This window comes from Bubalus kerabau, chromosome 20, assembly GCF_029407905.1.
Source record: "Bubalus kerabau isolate K-KA32 ecotype Philippines breed swamp buffalo chromosome 20, PCC_UOA_SB_1v2, whole genome shotgun sequence".
Taxonomy (NCBI): Eukaryota; Metazoa; Chordata; class Mammalia; order Artiodactyla; family Bovidae; genus Bubalus; species Bubalus kerabau.
This window is the reverse complement of record NC_073643.1, coordinates 15,267,529-15,283,145: the sequence shown is the minus strand read 5'-3', so window position 1 is coordinate 15,283,145 and position 15,617 is coordinate 15,267,529. Positions and strand designations below refer to the sequence as shown.

The following is a 15,617-nucleotide window of genomic DNA, read 5'->3' as shown; positions in this document are numbered from 1 at the left end:
AATAAATCTAACATGTCAGTCCTCTGATTAGAGCCTTCAATAATGATTTTACTAATTCCCTTGAAATCTATAAATGGAGCTCTTGTTTTGCATAAGAGATTGATTAAATGTTTAATCAAACAAGATGTCCTTGAACTAGTCACCCATGCATTATTTCAGCACTCAGCCTCTGGGTGAGGTAAGACCCTATGGAGACTGAAAATACAATTTAGCCGAGACACTTAAGCATTATCTCTACTGAAAGTCAATAAATCTGTTGATCTTGTTGGGGAATTAAAACTTTTGTAAAATGTGACTTTGCTAAGCTTATCAACAGAAGATTATCACAGGAAAACACAAAGTCAAGAAATGATACTCTGAGTTCTTCATTTGGGATTTCCTGGACCTTGGGATTTTCCAATACTTAATGGACACCCTGCCATCTAGGACTCAGGGGTGGTACCATCTTTTGGAAACTGTATTAACTAACTATGAGGTAAACCAATCATCAGCCGTGGAACGACTGGAAGAAGTTATTGCCACAAAACAGGAGAATCACAGTGTGGCTTCCTAGGAATACAGTGTAAACATTGGCTTTCATCTCAGTAATTAAAAATGTCTGTAACTCCTGGGACAACTGGACCATTACAGGCAGCCTTGATCACTAGCTTTTATCTAAGGATGAGACCATAATTTTTATTTTCACTCTCACCAATGTAATGCTAAAAAGCTTTGATGTAGCAATATACCTAGAGGAGAAATACCCAATAGGAAAATCGAAATACCACTGAACATTGTCAGGGCGATCAGTTAATTGTATGAAACCTGAAATTGGTTCATAATGTAAACTAAATATTACTTCTAATACAAAGGAGTCTGAATCATTCCTGAGAATCAGGACCTGTTCATATCTGCCTGAGAAACACCACTGTTTTTCCAAAGACACTCATCGGTTGCGTTTAGTTATTATGTGAGCAGGCCTTCTAGGAATTAACCTCATGAGAGTTTGAAAAACTCCTAGGCTTGATGGCTAAGTATTAATACCAGTATTGCCAGCATGCACAAAAAAATCATACACTAGCAAACTACGATACTGGCTTCTAATGTCTTCCATGATCAAGAACTCATAACAATCATTGCATGTAAATGGTTTCTTGATTGTAGTAGACTCTTTTTCTAAATGCCTCCAAGCAGCTGAAGATTGAGGGTGAGAGGACCAACACTCAAAATCCTCCAATCTTTGACCACGTGCCTGCACCTCTGGCAAGTTCCTGGGAAAGAGACAGGAAGAAGCCAGGGCCAGGGGAACACTATGCTCTTGCTTTAGCCCCAGAACTGCACAGGAAGAGCCCAGCATTGGTTGTTCCACTGCACCATAGGAGGTGACAGATGACCTTGTGACTCTGGTCAACAACTACACTAAAAACAGTCTGTGATGGCTATATGCCTCAACTTGGCTGGGCCATGGTACCCAGATGGTTGGTCAAGCATTATTCTGGATGTTTCTGTGAGGGTGTTTTTGGATGAGAGTAACATTTTTATTGGTTGGTTGAGTAAAGCAGATTGGCCTCCAAAATGTGGGTGGGCCTCATCCAATTAGCTGAAGATCTGAGTAGAACAAAAGACTGACCTCCCCTGAGCAATAAGGAATTCGGTATGTGTATCTACATATATATCTTTTATATATATATATGAAAATTGGAATGCCACTGATCATTGTTTTATATATATATATTGTTTTATACATAAATGATTGTTTTATATATATATAAAACAATCATTGGAAAAGACCCTGATGCTGGGAAAGATTGAAGGCAGGAGGAGAAGGGGACAACAGAGGATGAGATGGTTGGATGGTATACCAACTCAATGGACATGAGTTTGAACAAGCTCCAGGAGATGGTGATGGACAGAGAAGCCTGGCATGCTACAGTCCATGGGGTTGCAAAGAGTCAGGCATGATTGAGCAACTGAACAAGAACAAATATAAAACAATCATATAGACAGATAGAGATCTTGTTGGCTCTGTTTCTTTGGAGAACCCCAATACATAGGCCAGGAGGGTTCCTTGAACTTTCTCTCACTTGCCGTTGGGAAGAAGAAAGAAAGACAAACCCAGGAAAAACTGACCACAGAGTGGGTGTCTGCCTCTCACTAGGAATGGCAGTCCATCTGCCCAAGCTCACACACTGACAGTCTCCCAGGGCAGAAGGAACCCCCCAGAGAGGCCTGCGACAGTGAAGTGTGAGCTCCCAGTGTCAGAGCCTGTTGCACAGTAGACCCACATCGCATGAATGCCCGGAGTCACCAAGATGCCCTCTGCTGGATGTTTGCCACTTGACCCTTTCCATCTCATCTCTGCCTGTCCACACTAGCCCCAGAAAGCTGATTTTGTGAGCCACATCAACAGACTCTCTTACCTCCAGGCCTCGAGTTGGGTTCAGCCTCTCCCCCAAACATCACTGCTCTCATTTGCATCCCTCACCTGAGGCCTCCTTTAGCATTGCCAGATATAACAAAATAAAACTACAGATGCTCAGGTTAAGTTGAATTTCAGAGAAATAACAATTTTTTTTAGTATTAAGTAGGTGTCATTCTGGAGAAGGAAATGGCAACCCACTCCAGTACTCTTGCCTGGAAAATCCCATGGACGGAGAAGCCTGGTAGGCTACAGTCCATGGGGTCACAAAGAGTCGGACATGACTGAGGTGTCATTAGTCATTGCTCATTAAAAAAATTCAAATTTAACTGGGCATCCTCTATTTTAATATTTTAACTGGCAACTCTAGCCTTCACCATCAACTAGGAAAATATCTTAGGAATTTTAGTGAACTTCAGCTGATCCCTGAAATAAACAAGGTTAATGACAGACTCTGAATCTTAACACTCATGATGTAGATATGGTCCTAATTTGCAGGACTGTTCTCTAAATTGTATACGTGTGTGTGTGTGTGTGTAGATATGTGCATATACATTGAGAGAGAAAAGGGAAGAATGTGAATAAACATGAGAGAAGGAGAAAATAGTGGGACATAAGCATGGAAAGGAAGGACGGAGCTGGTTATTCAAGAACTTAAATCCAGCAATGACAACCTGGGCCTATCCACTCTCTATGACTTTCTCAAACTGTGGGATACACAGTAAGAGTTCTGACCCTCCTCTGCATTATCCAGATTTTCTTACTTATCTTTTATGATTGATTCCAATGAAGTTGGCTCTCCAAGTTTGCTTTGTCTTTAAAAAAAAAAAAAATCTCCCGAGAGTTATATCAAAGGATAAAATTGGACTCTAGGAACCCTGCTGGTCCTACTAACTTCAAGCCGCCTTTGGATATCATTTCATGTTCAATTTGTAGAACAGAATCTTGATAATAAGATGAGATGAAAAGACTCAATTTAATTCCCCTTTTCTTGTATTTTTCTTGCAAAGACAGAAAGAAAGAAAGAATAAGAAAGTGAGGATAAGGAGCTTTGATAGCTCAAATTAAGTGTGCTGGAAAAAGCTGAAAAGTTGTGGCTCTAGTAATCTATAGTGAAAAAATAGAAACATTATGTGATCACCAAATAAGTTATTATTTTTCACAGCCTCCAGCGATTATAATTCACCGGATACTTAATAAGCTTTTATTGTTCCGGGAGATACTCCCAGGCTTGCTCTAGGATTTCAAAAAGAAAAGTTTGCCACAGGTCTAGAAAGTGTTTGATGAAGTATAATTTGCAAGTGCCTTTTCAGCAACATGGTGGGGTGAAGCAGGAAGGGGGGGCTTCTTTCTTAAGATGATAGAAATTGAGATCTTTTTTTTTTGAAGGACGAGAAGTGATACAAAGCTCCTTTGAGAAGATATACACATTGTAATGACTCCAGGAGCTGAAACTTTTGAGATGAGTATCAGAGCAAGAAAGTAACAGTGAATGTGAAGGAGAGAAGGAAAAAAGAGGAGGAGGAGGAGGATGAAATGGGACATGAGCTAAAAGGAAAACAATAAAGGAAAAGTCTAGGATAGGAATTCCTATACCATAGTCTTTAAGCAATTTCTATTAATTTGTGTGTTAGGGAAGCAATTCAAAATAACACAAATACATTCTTTTTTTTTCTCCCTAACTCAATTGTTACAGTACAAATATTTATCAGTGGATAGCAAATTAAAATCTTCCTTAACACCCCCCCTCCAAAAATCTTCCTGCCCCCCAAAAAATCTTTCTGCTCTAAATGAATTTATCCAGTACAGTAGTGGTTCCATTATTCCTTAAGAGTCTTAATAAATTCACCATATTGGATCCGCCTTGTTAGGATGAAAGATCCCAAAGTCATGAAAGAAACAGATATGAATAGGTGGGCCCCACAAAATTTCTAAGATGCAAGTGTTAATCAGCAAAATGTCATTTAGGTGTGATCTCTAGATGCAGAACCTGAAACAGAAATGCAAAAGGCAGGTCTTGGGAGAAGGATGATGGAGGGAACAGGAGGAAGCAAGGAGGAAGCTAAGCTTGGGTGTGGTCCCCTCTGGAGACAAGCCTCAGCCTGATCTCCTGGGCTGTTCCCAAGGCTAAACTGCAGCATAACTTTAGTCCCAGTTTAAAGCCCGGAGCTGACCTTCTGTCCCCATGTATCAGTTACAGGCTGCCTCTCAAGATAAGATGTGTAACCTCAGGCTCAGCCAAGGGCAATCCTCTGGAGAAGGAAAAAGACAGTGAGCCATAACAGCCCACACTCACAGCAGCTGGGAGCTGGGTGCGCTTGCAGGTAAAGGGCATGGGGGGTGGGGGGGGCGGTGCCTAACTCCCAACTGCGGGCAGGATTTGAGTCTTCTTCCCTGGAAGTTCCCCAGCCCCAAGCAAAATCAGATGGTCGAGATGGGGCCACACAACTCTGTATGCCAGAAGCATCCAGGTAGCCAACTCAGCCAGGACGCTAAGTGACACGTCCTCAGCTCAACTTTTTGGCTATCCATCCCTTTCTAGAGTCACAATTGACGTAGTCCCGGCCACTGACTCTTGTGATTTACCGTCAACTCCCAGCCCTCTCTACCATCTCAATACTGGCTTAGTGGCTCTTGGCTACCAGTTTACCCCAATGTGGGCACTCTGTCTTGGTGAATCTTCATCCCTGCTGAGGTTTGATCTGAGAGACTACAGGAGGCTCTAGGCTTAGGAAAGACATGGGACACTGGAGCCTGAAGGACTTCAGAGACTCATGTAGTCCTCATGCAGGCCACAGGGTCCATGGTGGGGAAGGACCTGGCCACATGACTGGTCTAGACTCTCACCATAGAGCCCTAAAGTTTTTTTTTAATACAAGCACTAACCAGCTTAGATGTTCACTCCCGGTCTAAGTACCTCTGGTCAGAGTTTTAAAGAGGCAGGGACTGCAGATAGAGCATGCAATGAGCATCCATTCATCTGGTCCAAAGACAGCTTATCAACTGGCTGGCCAAGAACCAATCAGATTTTCCCCCTCAAAAGTGTAAAATGGGATGCTGCTGCTGCTGTTCAGTCGTGTCTAACTTTTTGCGACCCCAGGGACCATAGCCCTCCAGGCTTCTCTGTCCGTGGGATTTCCCAGGCAAGAATACTGGAGTGGGTTGCCATTTCCTTCTCCAGGGGATCTTCCTGACTCAGGGATTGAACCTGCGTCTCCTGCACCGGCAGGTGTATTCTGTACTACTGAGCCACTGAGTCCTTGCCCCCCACCCACCCAAGACTGGCATTTTGGTAAGGTTTTTTGTTTTTGCCACACTCCACAGCTTGCAGGATCTTAGATCCCCAAGCAGGGATCAAACCCGGGCCCAAGGCAGTGGAAGCACGGAGTCCCAAACCACCGGACCATCAGGAAACTCCCGTAGTAAGGTACTTGAAATTCTGCTGCGTCCAAATGACAATTAACTAGCTTCTCAGTTTCAAAAATCTAGCCTGCCTGTGAACTGGGTGAGAAATGGTAGAATTTGTCTAAGGAGCTGGACAATTTAATGCATTTTGCCATGGAGATTACAGCGTGGGGACAGGGGCTGGCTTGGGGGGGAAATGAGCGCTCATTGAGCATTCTGCTCAGGTCACTGCCCATTATCCAGGGGGTGGATGATCCAGTTTGGGGATTTTCCATGCCTCTGGCTTCTCCTCCCTTCTACTGTCTGCCCTTTGGCCACATTACTGATCAAATTAGAATGTCTTTGAGAGGATAGAAGGGGAAGGGACAGGTAGAATTCAAATTGGTCAATTTTGCAGCTTGTTCACAGTTCTAATGCATGAGATCAAAACCAGAGGCTAATGTGGGGTTTTGGATTATCAGTGGATTATACTGAATCTATAACAGACCTCCCCTCCATTCCTAGAGAAAATTGGAGTCTGATGAGGATTCACTGTATTTCACATGGACGCCAGGGCTCAGCACCCAGAGGCTTGTGCAGAATCCCAAACACGAGTGTGTTAGAAGTTTTGAGCTGGAAGGGGCCTGAGAGATGATCCAGCCTTGGAAAATTGAGGCCCTGAGATCTGAAGCGAAGTGTCCAAAGTCAAAACTACGAGATGACTGCCGGTGGCTAGTGGACAGCTTGAGAGGGGAGTTGAAACTGGTTAATTCAAAAATTACGTATCTGTGGCAGGTTGATACATGACATATCAATTAAATGTGCCTTTTTTTATCCCCTGTGGCTTCTTGTTGGGACTCTCCACCAACTAAACTAAAATCAAAATCATCCACTGAGGCACAGATGCCTCCAGCACTGGCAATAGAACCCAGAGCCTAAAGGACACAGCTCTAAGGATGTGGGGGCCATCTGGCTGGCTAGGGGGGTGTCCCCTTCCTCCCTCACTGCTCCATGTACCTCCCTCCTGAAGCTGTGTGCTTGGTCAAAGAGGACAACCTTCCCAGGTAGAAGAGAATCGGTCTCCAGTCAAGGGTCTATGAGCAGCGGCACTCCCTGGCTAGAAGCCCCAAACAAGAACACGGCTCTGAGACGGAGACTGGACAGATAGATGCAAATGGGTGTCAGGGGGCAAAAATCAAAATTTTCCTTCTGCCTGACTGGAGGAGAGCAGAGCTTAAAGATGAGAATGAGAATCCACGTGTTTCACTGCACACACACACACATCATCACCATTATCCTCATCATCACCTTCTCCACCATCATCCTTCACCACCATCATCCTCGGAGAGAAGAGAAATAGAAGCAGGCTCTTCAGGAGGTCTGGGGAGAGCTGAGAGAGAGAAGAAAGACCTTTTGCTTTCCTTCTGGGGATTCCCCAAGGTGGCGATTTCACCCAGGTGCCTCGCTGGAGCCACCAGGGTGTAAGGGGAACTGGTACAGAGGAAAGGGGGGAGGTGGACAGCATTCTCCGCGGCCATGGCATCGTGAGGAGGCTCCAATGTTTCCAACAACCCACCACCATGGAAAGAGCCACACGCCGCCTTGGGAACTGCCAGGTGAAGGAGGTAATTCAAGGTGACACAGCAAATGGGAACAAACAGTTTATGTATTGAGGGTCAAAGGGAAGCATGACTGATTTGGTTCCAGGGGAGCCTTTTGGAGATCAGACCACCCACAGGCCACCCCCAGAGTATGAATGACATGAGCAACACGCCTCAGCTAGGCTGTCAGCATCCTGTCTCCTTGTATGGGGGAAGCCACCCTCGCCCCCAGGCAGCAGCCAAAGCAGTGGGTGCTCCCTCCTCACCCACGCAGGTCCCTGCAGATCATCACTCACTCACGGACTGCTCCCAAAGCCCAGCAGTTTAGGAGAACCAGGAGGAGAGGCACAAAGTCCCACCCTGGCACACTGGGCTGCACCCAGCGCACACTGTAAGCTGTAGATCCTGAACTGACCCCAGGAATGCCTGGAATCACGATGCTGAATCGGAGGCAGCTTCCTGCCATCCAGGGGAGCTGGAGTTTATCATTCCATGGAGGAAAAGAAAAGGTTCCTTTGCTGTACTTGGGGTCTAGAGGGCTGTTTGGACTGTGAAGTCCGCTATCCGAAACATTCACTGTTGAAGGGGTAGCTGTCCTTCGTCTCCTGAAAGCAAAGGGAGGGCATGTGGCCTCAGACTGTGGCTGAAGAGACCATTGAAACCACCCAGCGGGCCTCCAAGGACAAACTGGCGAAAGGAATGGGCACCCAGTGAGCAGCTGTGATGCCCACCTCACGGTCAGTGCCTGCACCATCCTCAGCACCCTTCCTTGGAAGGTCGCCACAAGGAGGAAGTGCTAGAAAAACAGCTGGCATGTACCAGCATGGGCACTTCCATTAGATCTCTGAGATGCCAAAGCCCTTTCCTCCTATGCCAGGGGCCTCCCAGAGATGGTTAATTAGAGAAGCCGAGAACCATGCTCAACCCCTGCCTCACCCCCACCCCCATAATTGCCCTCCCACCAGGCACTGAAAGAGCAGGACCGTCAGCAGCTGCACACACTAACACAGCCCTGCCCAGGAACAGGGAACCCGAGGGACGCAGCAATGACCTCTGGAGGGGTGACAACTGAGGCATCATGGGAGTCCCTTGTCCACTCGAATGCCCACCCTCCCCTTGAACCATGCACAAGCCCCCCAGAGGGGCTGGATTGTGTCTTCCCCTTGACACATCACATCAGCCCCCTGGGAGGGCAACGTGCTGAGCGTGGCAGTGTTGACACAGCAGTCGCTGGACACGTCCCGGGGAAAGCAGGCCCCAGCACGTGAGAGGAATTTTCTCCCAACCGCGCGGTTTCCAATGTGTCAGAAAAACAAACATTGGGAAGTCGGTCTGGCTTGCGTGCCTGTGCACACCCCTCTTCTGGAGCTGAAAATGCAAGCTGGCCGGAGCCCCCTCTTGCTTTTAAAACAAATAAACAGTCAGGCCTTGCCTCCTTGAGTCTGGTTCTTTGAAACCTGAAGCGTGGACAATGGGGGCTCTTTCAAACAGCAGCCCCCGGGGCCGTGTGACCGGGCCTGGAGGAGGCCGGTGGGGGCTGCCTCTGCTCTGAGCTGCCGGCCCTCCCCTCGGCCGGCCTGCTTCCAGGCCCTTGGCTTGTCCTCTTCCACCCAAACGTCTGAGTTCCTGTTCCCAAAATAGCTGTGCGGAGGAAACCGCTGAGACTCAGGGCTTGGGCAGTGAGCGATCCTCAGGCTGGCAGGAGTGCCAGGAACAGGCATGGCCTTGGGGCAGGGCACAGGGGGCAGTGAGGGCCCAACACTCCTGCAATTCACTAGTCAGGGCTGCAGTTCACCAGCTGGGGGGACGCCAGGAGGGCCCTGAGCACCCGCTCCCTGAGCTCTCACAACCGGGACTTCTGTTTTCCCCATAGGAGCAAGGCGAGGCAACAGCCCAAGCCTAAAGCCCTTCTCTGCTTTCCCATCCTGCAGGAAGGAAGTCCTCCTTTCTCTCTGTGGCAAAGGCAAGCACCCTACTGCTCCCCACCTCCCACCTTTCCAGAAAATGATGCCATAGAGGCCCCCTTTGTCTGTGGCAAAAGAGAAGGTTGTCTGCGCCTTCTGGGCTGGGAGTGAGGAGGAGGAGGAGGAGATGGGCTTAAGTCAGAATCCTGCAAGGGGTGCAGTCTTGGCGCCCCTGTGCTAGACTCTGGCAAGGGGACTACTCCTCTCATTTCCATTCACGGAATGAGGAGTGGGTATCACCCAGTTCTCTAAGGCAGGGGTTCCCAGCCCCAGGGGCACGCTGAGATGCCCTAAGGACCTCTTAATAACGCCTTACCTGAACCACCTCCCGACCAAGGAAAGGAGCAGCTCTGGGAAGTGGGACTAGTAACGGGTATTTTGGGAAATTCCCCTGGTGTGCAGCCAAGTTTGAGAACCACCAGTTTTGCAGTCCTTCTCAAACTCTAATATCCTGGGATCTTGTTAAAAATCTAAGTCCGAAGTTCAGCAGATGAGGGCTGGGCCTGAAGTTCTGGAGGTCAAACAAGGAATGCTGACACCACTGGTCCATGGAACACACTTGACATACTTCGAGTAGCCAAGCCCCAGGAGACCTTAAGAGTCTCTAATAACACCCTGTACTTCTTCCTGATTTGACGGGAGCAATGAAGAGAGGAGATGAGAGATCAGATTTCTATGTCTGGAAGGGACTGCTAGGCTAGAAGCCATGTCCACGCATCTGGAAATTCTCTTCAACGGAGGAGAGATTTGACAGAGGAACCAGCACTGACTTCAGGGTGGAGTGCAACAGGAAGGCCAACCGCAACCTACAAAGCCTGGATGAGAAGGACCACTGCCCACAAGCCAGCTCCACAGCTGGGGCTCACGGTGGTGGCACCTATCTTAATACTGGCAGAGCTGAGCGACACAAAGCCCCATTTGGGATTGTCAGAAGCCATCCAGCTCGACAGGGTGACGGGATCCCAGTTTGGTTAAGCAACGAGAAGGATGAGGCATTTACTTGTCTCCGGTGGGTGGCAGGGTGCGGCGGGTAGGGGGTGGTCCGAGCATCTCAAATAGAGCTGACGTGCTCTGCCTACGATAGGGAAAGCCTTTTTGCTGCCTCTTCTTTTTCTGTTTCAGAGTCAGTCATTGTCTTAGAGAATAAGAGTAGCATCAGCATCTCATCATTACAGGTTTCGCAAGGTTATACAGGTACAGCACACACAGTCTTTGAGCCACGATAGCCAAGCATTCCCTACTTCAACACGCAGGTCAGACGACACGAGCAAGACAAGGTCAAGTGTTGATACAGTGGGATTTGCACCCATTACTCTCCCCAAAGCTTTCTCATTGATAAGATGGGAGGAACAAAGCAACCTACCTCACTGGATTATTGTGAAAATTAAATGTGTATGCGGTATGTGTAGGGCTCGTAGCACAACCCTTGGTGCACAGTAAATGCTCAATAAGTGCTAGTTGCTACTATAATTATCATACTAGTACACAAGACTGCCGGGAGAAACATCAATAACCTCAGACATGCAGATGACACCGCCCCGCGGCAGAAAGTGAAGAGGAGCTAAAGAGCCTCTTGATGAAAGTGAAAGAGGAGAGTGAAAAAGTTGGCTTAAAACTCAACATTCAGAAAACGAAGATCATGGCATCCGGTCCCATCACTTCATGGCAAATAGATGGGGAAACGATGAGAGACTTTATTTTGGGGGGCTCCAAGTCACTGCAGATGGTGACTGCAGCCATGAAATTAAAAGACACTTGCTCCTTGGAAGTAAAGTTATGACCAACCTAGACAGCATATTAAAAAGCAGAGACATTCCTTTGCCAACAAAGGTCCGTCTACTCAAAGCTATGGTTTTTTCAGTGGTCATGTATGGATGTGAGAGTTGGACTATAAAGAAAGCTGAGTGCTGAAGAATTGATGGTTTTGAGCTGTGGTGTTGGAGAAGACTCTTGAGAGTCCCTTGGACAGCAAGGAGATCAAACCAGTCCATCCTAAAGGACATGAGTCCTGAATATTCATTGGAAGGACTGATGTTGAAGCTGAAACTCCAATACTTTGGTCACCTGATGCAAAGAGCTGACTCATTTGAAAAGACCCTGATGCTGGGAAAGATTGAAGATGGGAGGAGAAGGGGACAACAGAGGATGAGATGGTTGGATGGTATCACTGACTCAATGGACATGAGTTTGAGTAAACTCTGGGAGTTGGTGATGGACACAGAGTCCTGGCATGCTGCAGTCCATGGGGTTACAAAGAGTTGGACACAACTGAGCAACTGAACCGAATTGAACACATGATTACTATTAAAATAATAATATTCATCTCACAGGATATGAAAACACCTACCTTAATGCTTAATCAGCCTTTAGGTGCCTTCTATCTACCCCTCAGCCAGATTTCTTGACCTCAGCCCTAAACATGCTCCCGAGCCCCATTGAAAAGCACAGAGGTTTAGAATGCAAATTCCACTGGGAGAAGCCAGCCAGACCTGACTACTTTTCTGAGAAGAGATCTTCTTGGTGGAAAGGAAAAGGAGAAGGTCAGGCTTGGGGAAAGAGTGCCTATTGAGAGACCCCACAAGTGAAGGGCTTAGGACCCCGTGCCATGCAGGTGCTCCTCAGTCATGGCCAGCATCCTTGCCCCCTGGAAGAAGAGGAGTCTCCCACACCTAAAAGACAAAACATGTGCCTTTGCACCAGGGCACCCTTTGCACACATCTGCGTGCTAGGAGAATGGCTTTAGAAATCATTTCTACATTACTGGAGGAGAGGGCATTAGGAAGAGACATAGGGAAGGGGTGTGGTGTGAAGAATTTGAGGCTTGAGGGAGAGAGAGCAGCCCAGTTCCGCCTCTCCTCTGCCTCCTGTGAGCCAGAGTGGAGAGATGCCTTCCTCTCCTCCACGGAGTACTTGGTTACACAACAGGCTTGAGCATTTTCATTGGTCAAGCCAGCAGCTCCTGGTGTGGGTAACCACAACCTGGCAGAAGAAGCAACGTCCAGTAGGCATGGCAGTGCCCAGGACAGGCCGCAGTGCCCAGTGAGACGGAAGGATGGAGGGAGGTGCCCATACTCCCCAGGCCAAGCTCTTAATGCCTGCCACACAACAGGCCAACCAGTCTAGAGAGTGTTGGGGCGGGGCAAGGAACAGCCTCTGTATTTGGAAAGCCAGCAGACCAAGGAGATGGTAGACTAATGTCCCAAACAACCATCTTGCCTGGGTTGGAAGCGAATTTTTTTTTTTAATAGAACAAAGAGGGGGAGGTGAGGAAGTAAAGTAAACAGCAATAAGTCATTGCAAATATTTCCTGGTTCTGTCCCAACAGAGGCAACAGTCCAAGGGGCAGTGAAAGAGGTGGGAGAGCTGGGGACACGATGTGGTTGCTGAGTGGACTTGGGTTTGAGCTTCCAGAGGGCTCCCAGGAAACCTGTACAGGAGGTTTTGCCAGGAACCACTGGCTGGCGATGGGTCGAGTGATTACTGCCCATATCATCTGAGTTTTCACCCAAGCCTGGGGGGGCCCGAGGAACCCTGGGCCATTTGTCAATACGTCAGCGCCACTGGGGTGAAGCCTGCTCTGCATGTTGGCCTGGAGCCTGCACCCCCTCCTCTCTCTTCTCTTTGCCTCTCTGGGTTTCTGTCTGCCTCTGCCCTCCCTCCTCCTCTCCATCTCCACATCTGTCTTTGTTTTGTTCGCTGCCTCTCTCATTCCCCACACAATGCCTGACCCAGGACAAGCATTCAACGAATATTTTTTTAACTTCATACTATGGAAAAAGTCAAACACACAGAAGTAGCAGAATCAGGAACCTCTGTGTTCCCATCACCCATCGTCAACAATACATACACCTGCGGCTGATTCATGGTGATACATGGCAGAAACCAATACAATACTGTAAAGCAATTATCCTCAAATTATAAATAAAGTTTAAAAAATAACCTATGGAAACAACCGTGGACGTCCCCTCCCACCCGCTCCCCCCACACTATCTTGAAGCAGGCTCAGACACTGAATCACTTGACTCATAAATATTTCAGATGTCTCCAAACGACAAGCACTCTGTGAAAACCACAACTCTGACCCCATTAACACACTCAAAAATGATCAAACGTCAAGTTAATATCATCAAACACTAAGTTATTGTTCAAATGTCTCCAATTGTCCGATTAATTTTTAACAGATTCTTAATTCAAATTGCCTACATACAATCCACTAATGGTTCTGCTTACAAGTGTCTGAACTCTTCCAAGTCCCTTTTAAGCTGTATTCAACAAATGTTTCAATTGATCCCATCACTTTCTGTTTCTCTGTGACTTTCTATTTTTCTATCTCCCCTATACCCACATCTATCTTCCTGTTCCCCACTTTGGCTTCTGTCTGTACCCACATCTATGTTCCTGTTCCCCACTTTGGTTTCTGTCTTTGTGTGTTTGTTTCTATGTAACTGTATCTCTCTATGGACATTTTTCTCTTTGGACCTTTATCTATACCTTGCTCTCTCTCTGCCTCCTTCCCAAGCCCTGTCTCTCTCTCTCTCTCTCTCTCTCTCTCTCTCTCTCACACACACACACACACACACACACACAGGAAAGTCACTAGGGGGACCCTGAACCCACCTTTGACTGAAAGTGTATGAAGAGTTGGGCCCCTGCCTGAACTGTTGGTGCACCTTTACGGAGGCACCTTCTGCTTTTTTGCGTTAAGCCCATTCCTCTGGCTCTCTCCGCTTATTGAGCGCCCCTCGATGATCTACATGCAGGACACAGCTGGGAACGAAACAGAATAACCAGCGTGAAGGCTAAGAGTGCTGCACAGATGTCCCTGGCGTTTGTTACTTTATCTGTTGCTCCAAATAAAATTTCTGAAAGCTCACCTGTCAGTGAAATCCTAAAAGGAAGACTCTTAAAAAAAAAAAGCTGTAGAAAGCTTGTCAACCAAGTGCTATTTTGTATCAATCATAGGGATGGGGCTTGCTTTTGAAAGAAATTTTTTACAATGTTTAAATTATTTGCTAGAGCTGGAGGCAACCAACCCAGTGTTCTTCCATTCTTTTCAGCAGTGGAATTCGTTTTGGAATAAAATCTTACATAAAACCCAAATATATAAAGGGAATAAACCCAGAACATGGTATGTGCTGGGTGGAGAGGTGGAAGGACAAGGCTGCAGAAAATAACTTAGAACACTTACCAGACCAAACTTATTTTGGAAAAGGGTAAACTCCCTGGCGGAGCGGGGGAGGGGACCCACAGGGGCCCTTGTGCTGCCTTCATCATGGAATCAAGGGCAGACCCCAGCTTCCCACTCCATGCCTCGTACCTGAAGAGGCAAGCGCAGAATCTCAGGGAGGGGCCTGGGGCTTTCTGCAGCTAATCATTTTGGCAAATATGCTGAGCTGAGTATTGACTGTGGAGGTTTTAAGTCCCAGACATGGCTGGAGCTGTGGCTGGCTCCTTTGTGCTCAGGACAAATGACTCTCTGGCAAATGACTAATGGCAGGATGACTTTAGTATCTGGTCCCCAAGGTCAGGGTTGGAGAAAGTGGGCCCGGCCTCTGATGGGAGTGACCCGGCATTCACAGGAAGGTGAGTGCAGAGTGATTGGCTAACAGAGCTGGAGAGGATCCCACCTTGATGAAGAGGAGGTGCACGAACAAGCCTGGCTGCACCTGCTGAGGAAAGCTGCTAGGGGCCACAGGGCGCAGAATTTTGGTTCAAAATGAAGGTCAACGATTCTTAAGCCCAGCAGAGAATTATGTTCCTCTGTCCACCTCAGAGAACTATGAAACACCTGAGCTTCTGGACCAGAAACACTGTGCATAGACTCCAGCCTCACCCCTTTCTAGGTAAACTTCCCTTTCCTCACCTCTGAGTCAGGATGATGCCACCTACTAAGTTCTCAGTGTATTTTCACATCAGTTATCTCTCAGCAATTTTGCAAAGCTACTGTAATGCTAGCTTTATTGATGAAGAAGCTAAGCCCCAAGAGGACTCACCCACCCCTCACACGTAACGGGGGAGTGTCCCAGCTGAGCTGATCTTCTCGTGGCTCCTGGTCCACACCTTTTCCATCGTCCCGTGATCATGTTACCTCTTGTCGAGTCTCCAGTTGGGCAAAAGAGAACACAGGAGCTGAGAAATATTGCATCTTAAAATGGCCAAGGTTCACATTTATAGAGAAAGAAAGTAGACTACTTGTTGCCTGGGGCCGGGGTGGGCATGCAGATTAAAAGTAAGTTGGCACAAGAGATCTTATTGGGGGATGAAAATGCT

General features: G+C 47.4%; 1 long non-coding RNA gene across 1 annotated transcript; it reads left to right on the top strand.

Moving 5' to 3' along the window:
* The first annotated feature begins 4,618 nt into the window (after positions 1-4,618).
* LOC129635261 (uncharacterized) lies at positions 4,619-6,594 on the top strand. The gene is made up of 3 exons (XR_008706190.1): positions 4,619-4,722; positions 5,723-5,825; positions 6,308-6,594. It is a non-coding gene; the product is annotated as an uncharacterized LOC129635261 (long non-coding RNA).
* Positions 6,595-15,617: the final 9,023 nt, after the last annotated feature.